We start from the raw sequence: 14,709 nt of genomic DNA, 5'->3' as shown, positions 1-14,709 counted from the left end.
CATATATTGAAGGAAAAGAGCTGGTGGAAAAAGAAAAGGCGAAACCAATACTCTTCAGTACGGTGTTCAATAAATTACATGAGATATTGAACACTTTATTAAAATAGGCTTTGCGTTAGATGATTTTGCCCAACTCTAGGCAAATGTAAGTGTTCTGAGCATATTTAAGGTAGGCCAGGCTAAGCTATGATGTCCAGTAGGATAGGTGTATTAAACCCATTTTCAACTTAACAATATTTTCCATTTAACGATGGGCTTAACGGGACATAACTCCATCGTAAATCGAGGAAGATCTGTAATAACTTTTCATTTCTATATGACATGGGAAGCATGATCAAATGCAGAGAAAAAAAGCGGTGGCAGTAAGGGCAGGGGGCTTGAAGAAGGAATGATGATTTTGGCAAGTAAGTGGAGTGAGAATGAGAGCTAACATTTACTGAATCCTAGGCATTTTATATAAGCTAGCTAAATATATAATCCTTACAACCACCATGGGAGGAAGGTATGCATTATCTCCATTTTACAGATAAAAATACTGAGGCTCCAGGAGGATAGTTTGTGTAGTCAGTCAATGATAGGATTTAATCCCCAGTCTCTAAGACAATAGAGAACAAAGACTGCACTGCCAAGTATCAGTGTCATTTATCAAGATCAAAGTATCCCAATGAGACATTTATCCTTTTGTCACACTCTATTTTATATGTTAAAATTACCGCCTCTGCTTTTTTTCTTCATATTTGGTTGATATCAGTCACTAGTTCCCCTTTCTCAGTGCATGGAAGAGTCATAGAGCTTATGAAATACAGAAAATTTATAGTTGCCACTGCCACTGAGATGTTCATTGTCTCAGTATGTATAAGAGGGCTTCCTTGCCTTTGCTCTTTCCACTCAACCAGCAACAGTTCTCTGGCCAATCAGATTTTACATGTAAATACCTGTTATGCTTCTGGGAGGCATATTCATTTTACTTAAACATTGGTTTAAAGTCTGAGAACAAAGCTCCTTTTAATAAGGATGGTCTAAGTTTAAAGGCTGTTGGAGAAACAGATTCTGGTCTCTTCAGTACAGAGTCAATGTCAGGGAAGCTGAAGAAGAGGAATGGGAGGCAATGGGATTAAGAATCAGAGCTCTCTCCCTACTGGATGAGGATGCAGGCCAGACTAAGGGAGGGATACCCACCTGCTGCTGATAGGGTGTAGGAAGAGGTTGATGCCTGTGTCAGTTTCCTAGCACTGTTGTAACAAATTACCATAAGCTGAGTGTCATAAAACAAAAGAAATTTATTCTCTCACAGTTCTGGAGGCCAGAAGTCTGAAATCAAGATGTACAGAGGGTTGGTTCCTTCTACGGGCCCAAAGGGAAAATGTGTTCCATGCCTCTCCATTAGATTCTGGTGGTTGCTGGTAAGCCTTGACATTCCTTGGTTTGTGGCAGCATAACTCCAACATCTGGCTCTATCTTCACATGGCCTTCTTTCATCTGTGTCTGTGTCCAAATCCCCCTCTTCCTAAAAGGACATCAGTCATATTGGATTTAGGCCCCAACCTAATCCAGTATGTCCTTGTTGTAACTTGTATGCATCTACAAAGACCTTATTTCCAAAGAAGATCACACTCAGATTCCAGGTGGACATGAATTTGGGGGGGACGCTATTCAACCCAGGATAGTGCCTGAGCTTTGACTCTGTCTCTGAATGAGGGGCCATCCTGAAAAAGGGAAGAAAATGGTCCTTGACTTAACTCACACCACGTTCAGTGGGAGTGAGAGGGGATCTTTGGGATCTGCAGACTGGGCTTTATTTTGTGGGTTTTTTGGTTTTTTAATAAATTTTATGCTACATGTATTTTCTTTTAATGAATTTGATTTTTAAATTTTATTTATTTATTTATTTTGGCTGCGTTGGGTCTTCATTGCTGCACGCGGGCTACTCTTTGTTGCGGTGCGCGGACTTCTCACTGTGGTGGCTTCTCTTGTTGCAGAGCACGGGCTCTAGGTGCGCAGGCTTCGGTAGCTGTGGCTCGTGTGCTCTAGAGCTCAGGCTCAGTACTTGTGGCACACGGGCTTAGTTGCTCTGCAACATGTGGGATCTTCGCGGACCAGGGCTCGAACCCGTGTCCCCTGCACTAGCAGGCAGACTCTTAACCACTGTGCCACCAGGGAAGTCCCTATCCTTTCATTCTTTAAATTTCTTAGCCCCACTATAGCATGAATTGTTCCCTGACACCAGAATGCAGCCTGCCCTAGGTGTTAAACAAAAAAACAAATAAATGATAACCACCCAGAAATTAATAGGGCCTAATTACATGCCAGTAAGGAATTTGAAAAGTTTGATCTAAACATTTAAAAAATGAGTTTATTTGACATAGGTAGAGAATGAAAGAATAAAGTGATGGTTTCAACAGTTTGTTCAAGTCAAAAGGAAAGGTTGGATTTCCCTGGTGGTGCAGTGGTTAAGAATCTGCCTGCCAATGCAGGGGACACGGGTTCAAGCTCTGGTCTGGGAAGATCCCACGTACTGCGGAACAACTAAACCCGTGCACCACAACGACTGAGCCTGTGTTCTAGAGACCACGAGCCACAACTACTGAGCCCACGTGCTGCAACTACTGAAGCCCTCGCACCTAGAGCCTGTGCTCCGCAACAAGAGAAGCCACTGCAATGAGAAGCCCCCGCACCACAACAAAGAGTAGCCCCCACTCGACGCAACCAGAGAAAACCCGCGCGCAACAACGAAGACCCAATGCAGCCAAAAATAAATAAATAAATAAATTTATTTTTTAAAAAAGGAAAGATCGGTGTGCCCAGCTTCCAATGGGTTAGTCGTGAGGAGAACTGAGCTGCAAATCTTGCATATCAGGTTCACTGCATATGTGATGGAATTAGTAAGCAAAGTCATGAATTTTTTAATGCTTATGCCCTTAGTCATGACCAGTTTATAAGCTATGTGGAAGTCAAATTTGAATATGGATAAAATTTCTCTTAACAGTCGTATCTAAGTCAAGGAAATTTATTGAAGTGATTTACTAAGTTGTTTCCTCATGGTTTAAGGCTCAACTCGCGATCATCTCTTTCAGGAAGTCTTCTCTTCCCTCCCCCAGACTAGGTTGGGTGCCCCTCATCCGTACTGGTAACAGCCTGTGAGACCTCTCTGCACTTTGCTTATCTTATGCATACCATGTTTATCTGTCTTTCTTCCCAGATAGTCTATGACCTCCTCAATGAGCAAGGATTAGATTGGTTGCTTTCCACATTCTTATATTTGATTATTTTTTTTGTCTGGGTATACAATTCCAAGTTAAAAATGAATTTTTCTCAGAACCATGAAGGCATTACCCCCACTACTTTCTAACATTCAGTGGTTCAGATGTGTTATAAGACTGTTTTACCCCTTTTTAAGTGTCCTATTTTTTCCATAGAAATGTTTAGCATCTGTTCTGTAATCTTGAAGATATAATCTTTCACAGGGATGTGTCTGGTTGTGGGTATTTTTCATTCATTTTGCTCTGTCATTTCCTCTGGTATTTTCCTTCCTCTTCTCCAATGCTGTCACGTCACTACCCCTTTTTGCACCCTTTTCCTGTAAACTGAATCACTGTGCTGTACACCTGAAACTAAGACAATATTTAAATCAACTATACTTCAATTTAAAAAAAATCAGGCGAGCTAGTGTCTTTGGCAGGTGATTAATATATGTTAGCAATGATACTAATCAGTCTTAACACTTCTGAAATGTTAATTCTTTATTAGCTGAACCTAAAATAAATCAATAAGAGTATTGAAACATAATAAGGATGAAATCCAAAATTTGTTGAACAGGAACAATATCAATGGTATGTCCTATATGAAGATTATTGTGTGTGATCATTTGGTTTTATGATTATGATATGTTTTAGTAAATGCACTAGTTATATCCTTGCTGATGTATTTTTGCTAATCTTTCATAAAGTGAAAGTTTTGTTGTGATGATACATATCAGACGGTATTCAGTGTTACAGAATCAGTATTCTACAGAGAATGAAGAAATAAAGCACTAACTTAACTGGAAAAAAGAGAAAAGAATCAGGCAAGTGTGCAGTTATATGTACAAAGATGAACGTGACTATGGTTTTTATGATAAAAGTTAGAAACAGTTTAAATAATGGTTAAATAAATAATAGCATATCCCTTCAGTGGATTACACTGCAGCCATTTAAAAGAATGGTATAGGGCTTCCCTGGTGGTGCAGTGGTTGAGAATCTGCCTGCTAATGCAGGGGACACGGGTTCGAGCCCTGGTCTGGGAAGTATACCACATGCCGCAGAGCAACTGGGCCCGTGAGCCACAACTACTGAGCCTGCGTGTCTGGAGCCTGTGCTCCGCAACGAGAGGCCGCGACAGTGAGAGGCCTGCGCACCGCGATGAAGAGTGGCCCCCGCTCACCGCAACTAGAGAAAGCCCTCGCACAGAAACGAAGACCCAACACAGCCAAAAATAAATAAATTAATAAAATTAAAAAACAAAAGAATGGTATAGATCTAATTTGTATTAATAAAAAGGAATATCCATTTATAGTGTGGAGTAAACAACAAACAAACAAAAAACCTCACAATAGTTTATAAACTATGGATAATTTGCCATACTATTTTTCATATAGGGTATCTCCCAAACATTTCTGATCATGCATTTTTGTTTTAAACTGTTAGGAAATTCATAGGAATTCTATGCTAATATTTTCATATTTAAATCATAATAAAACATAAGATATCAAATGGCTTAAGTTGGGAGGTTTTAAATATCTATATACACCTTCATTTATTTTACTGAGAGTGAACCTCATGGGAAGAGCAAGTTAATAATATTTATAAGCTGATGAAGGGTTGGTCCCTATTGGTAGGTACAAAAGGATATTTTCTTCCAGTTGTCTACATGCCTTCTATAGAGATTAGAAGAATTCTGCCTGAAGTTTTAGCATCCCCGTCTGTACCTGATACATAAAATATTCCTCTGACTGTGTAAATTAAGTCTTCCAAGAATTAGAGATAATCCATTTCTAAAAAGCTTATTAAGAATTTTTTTCAGCCTCTGCTGGGTTTTAGTAATTAAGGAAGAAGAAAAAATTCAGTCTATATTCCATCTGTATTTAGTCTGCAAGTATAAAGAACCATAGACCCCGTAAAAGTCACATTTTCATTTTCTTAACAACTACTTTCTAATTGCACCCTTGAAATATATCCCATTAAATTGTTTGATGCTCCTTGGAAAAGGACCTATGTTATGTGATACATTCCTTTTGGACCTTAATACCAAGGAAATTGTCTCTGGAATAATTTCCTTATGTAATTTACTGAGTTTTCCTTTTTGATTTGGTGATTAGGAAGCTCAGTGTTAATATTTCAAACTCGCCTATAGTAACTGTGTTAGGCTATGTGGTAGGTGTTTTCCTATTCTACTTTCACTGATTCTAATTTGTTTTAATTTAAACTTTTCTGTATGTGTCTCATAAACTATTTCATTCTTTATGGAAACTTTTATAATTTATATCTTACCTATTCATGAACAACTGGTCATTATTTTAATACCTATCATTTCTTATGGATTTATAAAAATGGTGTCTCCTACACACTTGAGTGATACAGGGAAAAGTTATTTTATTCTCTCCAGGCAAGACATGAAAAAGGAAAGTAAATAAACTAGCATTACTGCATACCTACCATGTGATAGGCACTGTCATAGGCAGTTTTTAGCATACATTATCTTTTTATCCCTTTAACAATCTTGTGAAACAAGATCCTACATTTAGATATGTTAAGTGATTTGCTGTCACACTGTTATTTAGGAGTGGACCTCAAATTCTGATTCTTTAAATCATGCTTTCTCCATTGTATTATAACCACCTCCAAATTTTATTACTGCTAGAGTCATCAGCAACTGCACCTTTAAAGCATTTTTCTAGGGCAGTACCTCTCAAACATTAATGTACAGATGAACCACCTGAAGATCTGGTTAAAATGCAGATTCTGATTCAGTAGGGCTGGGGAAGGGCCTGAGCGTCTGCACTTCTAACTGCATGCAGTTGGTGCTGATGCTGATTCTGTTGATCCTGGGCCACACTGAGTAGCAAATTTTCAGAGTGTGTTAACACCACGGTTATCTAAGTAGTTACTATGTCAAAGGTATGAAATTGAACAGATGCAGCATTTCTAAAATTGCCAACAGGGCTTCCCTGGTGGCGCAGTGGTTGAGAGTCCGCCTGCCGATTCAGGGGACACGGATTCGTGCCCCGGTCCGGGAAGATCCCACATGCCGCGGAGCGGCTGGGCCCGTAAGCCATGGCCGCTGAGCCTGCGCGTCCGGAGCCTGTGCTCCGCAACGGGAGAGGCCACAACAGTGAGAGGTCCGCATACTGCAAAATAAATAAATAAATAAAATAAAATAAAATTGCCAACAAAATAATCAACGAATGCAGCTGAAACCTCACACCTAGTCTCACAATGGGACTCAAACCCAATCACACCTCACATGGGATTCGAATGTAGCCGAAAGTCAGATTGGGACTTGAGCCCACGGGCCGGGACTGAAACCCACGTCTTTTAATTAAAATCACTCACGTGGTATCCGGACCTACTGAAGCTCAGATTCTTTTATATATATATATATATAGGCTGCATTGGGTCTTCCTTGCTGTGTGCAGGCTTTCTCTAGTTGTGGCGAGCAGGGGCTACTCTTTTTTGGGGTGCACGTGGTTCTCTTTGCGGTGGCTTCTCTTGTTGCGGAGCATGGGCTGTAGGCACGCGGGCTTCAGTAGTTGTGGCACATGGGCTCAGTAGTTGTGGCTCACGGGCTCTAGAGCGCAGGCCCAGTAGTTGGGGCGCACGGGCTTAGTTGCTCCGCAGCACATGGGATCTTCCCAGACCAGGGATCGAACCCATGTCCCCTGCACTGGCAGGCGAATTCTTAACTACTGCACCACCAGGGAAGTCCTGAAGCTCAGGTTCCTTATGTCTTGGCACAGAAGGAATTCAGTGAGAGGCAAAGTGACAGGCAAGTAGATTTATTAATATAGGACTCTTGTGAGGGATACAAGCAGGCAGCCAAGGGGACTCTGCCCTGAGGACTAAGTGGGAAAGCAGGTTTATTCAGGGAGATACACACTCCATAGACAGAGTGTGGGCCATTTTTATGGCCTGGGTAATTTCATAGGCTAAAATTAGCCTTAGGGAGGATTATTCCAACTATTTTGGAGAAGGCACAGAGATTTCCAGGTATTGGGCCACCGCCCACTTTTTGGTCTTTTATGGTCGGCCTTGTAACTGTCATGGCACCTGTAGCATGCTAATGTATTACAATGAGCATATAATGAGGCTCAAGGTCTGCTGAAAGTCGAATCTTCTGCCATCTTGGGCCGAATCAGTTCTAACCAGTTTATGTCTTATCCTCAATGGCTGTGTCATTCTTTTAAAGGTAGTGCCCTGCCCCCTTCCTTCCTGTTTCACAACTGTGTGCAGTGACTATATACAACTTAGAGAATCCTGAGGCTTTGCTTCCTGTGTATAACAGCCTTATGTGGGGTGGTATTACTCCCAAAGCAGACGATTCTTCAGATAACTAGAGGAAAAATCTAGTCAACTGAAAAAACCTCATTTCCTAATCATGTTGGTTAAGTATATTCTTTTCCAAGCCTGCCAGATTTCTGGATGAATCCAGCATTCATACAGATGACTCATGATACCCTAAGCTCCAATCTTTATTATCTTCCCACCCTAGCAGTATGGGAGACCCTAGCAGTATGGGAGATTAGAGACACAGAATAACCCTCTCTCTCTCTCTCTCTCTCACACACACACACACACACACACACACACACACACCTGCATAGAACATGAGAAACATCTGTTCAAATACATTATTGAGCTAGCAAAAAGTTAAGGAACACTCAGAGGCCAAAGCCAAGTGAAAGCAGGAATTTGGAGAGGAAAAGAAGCACAAAAGGAAGATTTTATAGGGGGTGGAGGGTATCTTCTAAATTCTGGTGACCTTGAACTAGAGTTCTAATGGTCATGAAGGATATGGGAACAGGAAACAAGGCCAAGACCCCAGCCAAGGTAGTGAGTCTAATAGGAGATCCTCACAAACAAACTAGGACACCTTACCTGTCTTGACCTTGGCTCTAGATAGAAGGGAAGGAAAAGCTACCCAAATAATTTGCAAATACAAGCAAAGATTCGTGGCCCAATTCAAACTACCTTTTTTTTTTTTTTTGCGGTACGTTGGCCTCTCGCTGTTGTGGCCTCTCCCGTTGCGGAGCACGAGTTCCGGACGCGCAGGCTCAGCGGCCATGGCTCACGGGCCCAGCCGCTCCGCGGCATGTGGGATCTTCCCAGACCAGGGCACGAACCCGTGTCCCCTGCATCGGCAGGTGGACTCTCAACCACTGCACCACCAGGGAAGCCCTCAAACTACCTCTTGTTAGGAAATAATTCTTCATGACTCTGTCAAGTTTCTGCACATCTTGTGAGCAGAGGTACTGTCTTTTCAACAGTTTATATAGTGAGCAGTCTTGGAGGATAATGATGGCACCTCCTTCTGGAGACAGATTTGCTTACAACCTTGGAAAATAGCCATAACGTCTACCTCTGGGAAAAAAGGCAGTCATGCTTACTGCCCATTATAAAATATCCATGTTCTGTAAGTTCTGTGTTCCTTTCCGGTAGTGAGACATACTGCATGCATAGATGTCACCTAGCCCACTTTGTGTGCCCTGTGGGAATTGGGACTTGGGGAGCCAACACAAATGCTGACACTCTGTTATTGGTTTGAGTAATAACCTGCCCTTAGTCTCTGTCACAAGAGTAGCATGTCTTCTGCTAAAATCCATGCAACTATGGCAGGCTAACTGTGGCAGGTAAAATCTCAGACCTTTCACAGTTCTTAATGTCTAGGTGGCCCCAAACACTTTATGCTGAAATTTTATTTTAAATTGGTCCTAGGTTGGTAGTACCCATAGACAGCTAGTATAAGCAAAAGAAAATCCTCTCTAGAGAACACCCTTCAACTCAGGCCTCAAACATTTCCCACAGATAATGTAAAGGAGCCATGAGCTTTTAGTCAATTTATAAAACACACAAGAAAAAAAGGTATGATGAGTTAGAAGCAATTTCAGAAAAGCTTCAGATATTAGAATTGCTACAGAATATAAAATAAGTGTGTTTAACATCTTTAAAGAAATAAGAGATAAGGTTGAAAATTTGAGTAAGAAACAAGAGGTTGTTAAAAAATGACTAGTCAATTGCAAAGGAACCAAATAAGACCTCTAGAAATGAAATATATAATTGTTGAAGTGAAAATTTTAATGAACGGGTTAAACATCATTAGAAATGTAGCTGAAAAGAGAATTAGTACACTGGAAAATAGATCTAAAGAAATTACCCAGAATGTAATAGAGAGCAAATATGAAAGCAAGATTACAAGCCATGAAAGATAGAGTAAAAAGGTTGATATATGTTGAATCAGAGTCCAGAAGAAAAGAATGAAGAGGCAATATTAAAGTGATAATGGCTGAAATTTTTCCAGAATTGGTGAAAGAAACTGTTAGTTTCCTACCACAATGTAACAAATTACCATAATTTAATGGCTTAAGACAACACAAATTTATTATCTTACAATTCTGTAGGTGAAAAGTCCAATTCAAGTCTCACTGGGCTAAAATCAAGATGTTGGCAGGTCTGTGTTCCTTTTTGGAGTCTCTAGTAGAACATCTATTTGCTTGACCTTTGCAATTTCTAGAATCTGCCTATATTCCTTGGTTCCTGGCCCTCTTCCTCCATCTTCAAAACCAGCAACAGGGCTTCCCTGGTGGCGCAGTGGTTGAGAGTCCACCTGCCGATGCAGGGGACACGGGTTCGTGCCCCGGTCCGGGAAGATCCCACATGCCGGGGAGCGGCTGGGCCCGTGAGCCATGGCCGCTGAGCCTGCGCGTCTGGAGCCTGTGCTCCGCAACGGGAGAGGCCACAGCGGTGAGAGGCCTGTGTACCGCCAAAAAAAAAAAAAGAAAAAAAAAAAACAGCAACAGCAGGTCAAGTTTTTCTCATATCACATCATTTCTGACCCTTCCTTTTCTGCCTCCCTTTTCCATAATGAAGGACCTTTGTGATTATGTTAGGCTCACCTGGATAATCCAAGATCATCTCTCTATTTTAAAGTCATCTAATTAGCAATCTTATTTTCATCTGCAACCTTAATCCATCTTTGTCAGGTAACCTAACACATTCATAGGTTCTGAAGATTAGGACATGGACATCTTTGAGGGTTTATTAATCTGCCTACCATAGACATTAATCTACATGTCCAAGAATCCCAGTAAATTTTAAGTAGAATAAAAAGAAACTATGCCTAGTCAAAATCCATAGTCATGTCATAAGGAAACTTCAGAATGCCAAAGACAAAGAGAATATATGAAAACAGCCCGGGAGAAGAGAGATTTCCTACAAGTGGACAATAATTATACTAATAGTTGACCTAATGCAACAACTCAAGTCAAAGGCAAAAGAATATCTTTATTCTTTTAAGAACAAATAATAGTCAACTTACACTTATTTACCCAAAAATTATATTTTAAGAACAAGTGATGGGGAGGGGATAAACTGGGAGATTGGGATTGACATATATACACTAATATGTGTAAAATAGAAAAGTAATAAGAACCTGCTGTATAAAAAATAAATAAAATTCAAAAAACAAAAACCCTTTGGGTGACTTTGATTGTTTGCTGATTTTCAGAAGTGTTTTGTGTGTGTTTTATGGGGGAAAGAGAAGGAACTCTTAAATAAATCTAAAAAAAAGAAAACCACGTGATTAACAATTTTCTAACCAAGTGTAAACTCAGAGAATTTTCCACTCAAAGACACGCAAGATCTTCTAAAGGGCACACTAGGCTGAAATTAAGCACACATGGATCTGAGATGCAAAAAAGAATGATGAAAAAAGAAACTGCAGAATATGCATTAGCCAGACTTTTACTACAATGTGCTGCATAATAAACCACACCATAAATTTACCAACAATAAGCATTTATTCCCATGCTTACTGGTCTGCAGGCCCACTATGGTTTAGCTGATCTAGGTTGCCTCAGCTCTGCATCAAGCTTCAGGCTGCAGGTTGGGCTCAGGCTTGCTCTTCTTGTCTCACTCTGGGTACAAGGGCTGAAGGGGAAGTAACTATTGTTGACCAGTGTGTGCATCTCCCACTAGATTGCAAGTACTTTGGGGATTGGCGAGGAGCATACTTTAGTCACTATGGAATTCCTGGTAGCTTGTACTTTGCCTAATACCAAGTGGGAATTCAAGAAGTTTTTGCTAAAGAGATGCATAAATCAACCATAATTGCCATTATGAATTGTAAGTATGTTACAGTTATGGATTGCATTCATAATTGCCAAAGAGCCCAGCAAGTGTTAGTACTTAGTACATGTCCAATAATATATTTCAGCACTTTAAAGGAAAGAGAGAGGCACTTCCCTGGTGTTCCAGTGGCTAAGACTCTGCGCTCCCAATGCAGGGGGCCTGGGTTCGATCCCTAGTCAGGGAACTAGATCCCAAGCACTGCAGCAAAAAAGATCCTGTGTGCCGCAACTGAGACCCAGCGCAGCCATACAAGTAAGTATTTAAAAAAAAAAAAAAAAAAAGGAAGGAGAGAGGGAGGGAAGAAAGGAGGAAAAAAGAAAGGAGAGAATTTGATAGATTTTTAAAGTACATGTATCTAAAATGACCTGTGCTTACCTACTAAACCTTTCAATCACTTGGCCTGTTGATAACAAAATAATTTTCTATTGTTAACATGGCCTTTTGAAGATAGGTCTCCAAAATACAGAGACAATTTTTATGTTGAAGTATAGTTGATTTACAATGTTGTGTTAATTTCTGCATTACAGCAAAGTAATTCAGTTATACATATATATACATATTCTTTTCCATTATGGCTTATTACAGGATATTGAATATAGTTCCCTGTGCTATACAGTAGGTCTGTATCTGCTTTATATATAGCAGTTTGTATCTATTAATTCCAAACTCCTAATTTATCCCTCTTCCATTCCCTTTCCCCTTTGGTAACCGTAAGTTTATTTTCTATATCTTTGAGTCTGTTTCTGTTTTGTAAATAAGTTCATTTGTGTAATATTTTAGATCCCACATGTAAGTGATATCATATGGCATTTGTCTTTATCTTTCTGATTTACTTCACTTAGTATGACAATCTCTAGGTCCATTCATGTTGCTGCAAGTGGCATTATTTCATACTTTTATATGGCTGAGTAGTACTCCATTGTGTGTATATATATATATATATATATATATATATATATATATATATATATATCACATCTTATTTATTTTTTAAACCAGCTTCATTCACTTTATTTTTCTCATATAAAACTATGTGGTGGCTACAGCTGGAGCCTGGGTCCTCTGCAGGGAAGCTCTGGTGTGGGTCTCTACAATGTGGTCAGTGAATTGCTGATATGGAGAATTGGTGAACACCGTCTCTTTCCAGAGATCAGGAGTGAGATAACTGTAGGTCTTGGAATGGCATCAAAAGTGGTCTTGGGGGCTTCCCTGGTGGTCCAGTGGTTGGGAATCCGCCTGCCAATGCAGGGGACACGGGTTTGAGCCCTGGTCTGGGAAGATCCCACATGCCGTGGAGCAACTAGGCCCATGCGCCACAACTACTGAGCCTGCACTCTAGAGCCCGTGAGGCACAACTACTGAGCCCACATGCTACAACTGCTGGAGCCCTCGCACCTGGGGCCTGTGCTCCGCAGCAGGAGAAGCCACCACAATGAGAGGCCCGTGCACCACAATGAAGGGTGGCCCCCACTCGCCACAACTAGAGAAGGCCCGCACGCAGCAGCAAAGACCCAATGCAGCCAAAGATAAATAAATTAAATAAATAAATTTTTTAAAAATTAAAAAAAAAAGTGGCCTTAGTGAAGTTGCCTAGTGTGGTGGTGCAGCTCCTGGGAGAGGTGTAGCAGTCATTAATTCTGGCCATCTTCAGTAGCTCCTTGGGCACAGGGGCTGAGATGATGCCAGTGCCCCTGGGAGCAGGGATGAGGCACACCAGCACAGAGCCACAGTGGCCAGTCACCCTGCAAGGGACGGTATGGGGCTGGGCTGATCTTGTTCCCTCAGTAGCATCACCACACATGGATGATGGAGAGCTTGGCCAGAATGATGGCCTCATGGGTGGCGGTGGCTACCTCCTTACAGCGCTCGACACCCAAACCAACATGTCCATTGTAATTCCCAATGGTGACAAATGCCTTGAACCTGGTCCACTAGCCAGCACGGGTGTGATTTTACACAGGCATAATCTTCAAAACCTCGTCCTTGAGGGATGCCCCCAAGAAAAAATCAATGATCTCAGATTCCTTGATGGACAGAGAGAAGAGATAGATCTTCAGGGACTTGATCTTCATGTCCTTGACCAGGCAGCCCAGCTTGGTGTTGGGGAGCCACTCCTTGTGGCTCCTTGTCCTCAGCCTTGCCTCCGTGAGCTCTGCCGTCTCTGCCCCCACCGAGACCCGGGCCAAAACCCCGGACGCAGACGCTGCTACCAAAGCCTCTGCAGAAGACACTGGGGCCTCCCATTCCAGGGCCCCGGGGCCTCTGGGTCCTCCCGCAGCACTGCCGTCATCCACCATTTGGTGTTTTTACAGCGAAGAAGCTATACCACATCTTCTTTATCCATTCATCTGAATATGGACATTTAGATTGCTTCCATGTCTTGGCTATTGCAAATAGTGCTACTATGAACATTGGGGTGCATGTGTCTTTTCGAGTTAGAGTTTTCTCCAGATACATGCCCAGGGGTAGGATTGCACGATCGCATGGCAACTCTGTTTTCAGATTTTTAAGGAACTTCCATAATATTTTCCATAGTGGCTGCACCAGTTTACATCCCCACCAACAGTGTAGGAGGGTTCCCTTTTCTCCACACCCTGTCCAGCATATTCTACTTGTAGACTTTTCTTTTTTTTTTTTTTGGCGGTACGCGGACCTTTCACTGTTGTGGCCTCTCGCGTTGCGGAGCAACAGGCTCCGGACGCGCAGGCTCAGCGGCCATGGCTTACGGGCCCAGCCGCTCCGCGGCATGTGGGATCTTCCCAGACCGGGGCACGAACCCGTGTCCCCTGCATCGGCAGGCAGACTCTCAACCACTGTGCCACCAGGTAAGCCCTATTTGTAGACTTTTTAATGATGGCCATTCTGACCAGTGTGAGGTGGTACCTCATTGTAGTTCTGATTTGCATTTCTGTTAGTGATATTGAGCATCTTTTCATGTGCCTTGTGGCCATCTGTATGTCTTCTTTGGACAAATGTCTTTTTAGTTCTTCTGCCCATTTTTTGATTGGGTTGGTTTTTTTTGTTGTTGTTATTGAGTTGTATGATCTGTTTGTATATTTTGGAAATTAAACCCTTGTCAGTTGCATCATTTGCAAATATTTTCTCCCAGTCTGAAGGTTATCTTTTCATTTTTGTTTATGGTTTCCTTTGCTGTGCAAAAGCCTATAAAGTTTGATTAGGTCCCATTTTGTTTATTTTTGCTTTCATTTCTGTTGCCTTGGCAGACTAACCTAAGAAAACATTGGTACAATTCATGTCAGAGAATGTTTTGCCTATGTTCTCTTCTAGGAGATTTATGGTGTCATGTCTCATACTTAAGTCTTTAAGCCAT

General features: G+C 41.5%; 1 pseudogene; it reads right to left on the bottom strand.

Annotated features, from left to right (window-relative positions):
- Positions 1 to 12,407: 12,407 nt before the first annotated feature.
- On the bottom strand, positions 12,408 to 13,675 carry LOC101275405 (40S ribosomal protein S2-like; annotated as a pseudogene).
- Positions 13,676 to 14,709: the final 1,034 nt, after the last annotated feature.

This window comes from Orcinus orca, chromosome 12, assembly GCF_937001465.1.
Source record: "Orcinus orca chromosome 12, mOrcOrc1.1, whole genome shotgun sequence".
NCBI classification, from domain to species: Eukaryota; Metazoa; Chordata; class Mammalia; order Artiodactyla; family Delphinidae; genus Orcinus; species Orcinus orca.
Note: the sequence above shows the minus strand (reverse complement) of the source record. Positions and strands in the feature narration are given on the sequence as shown.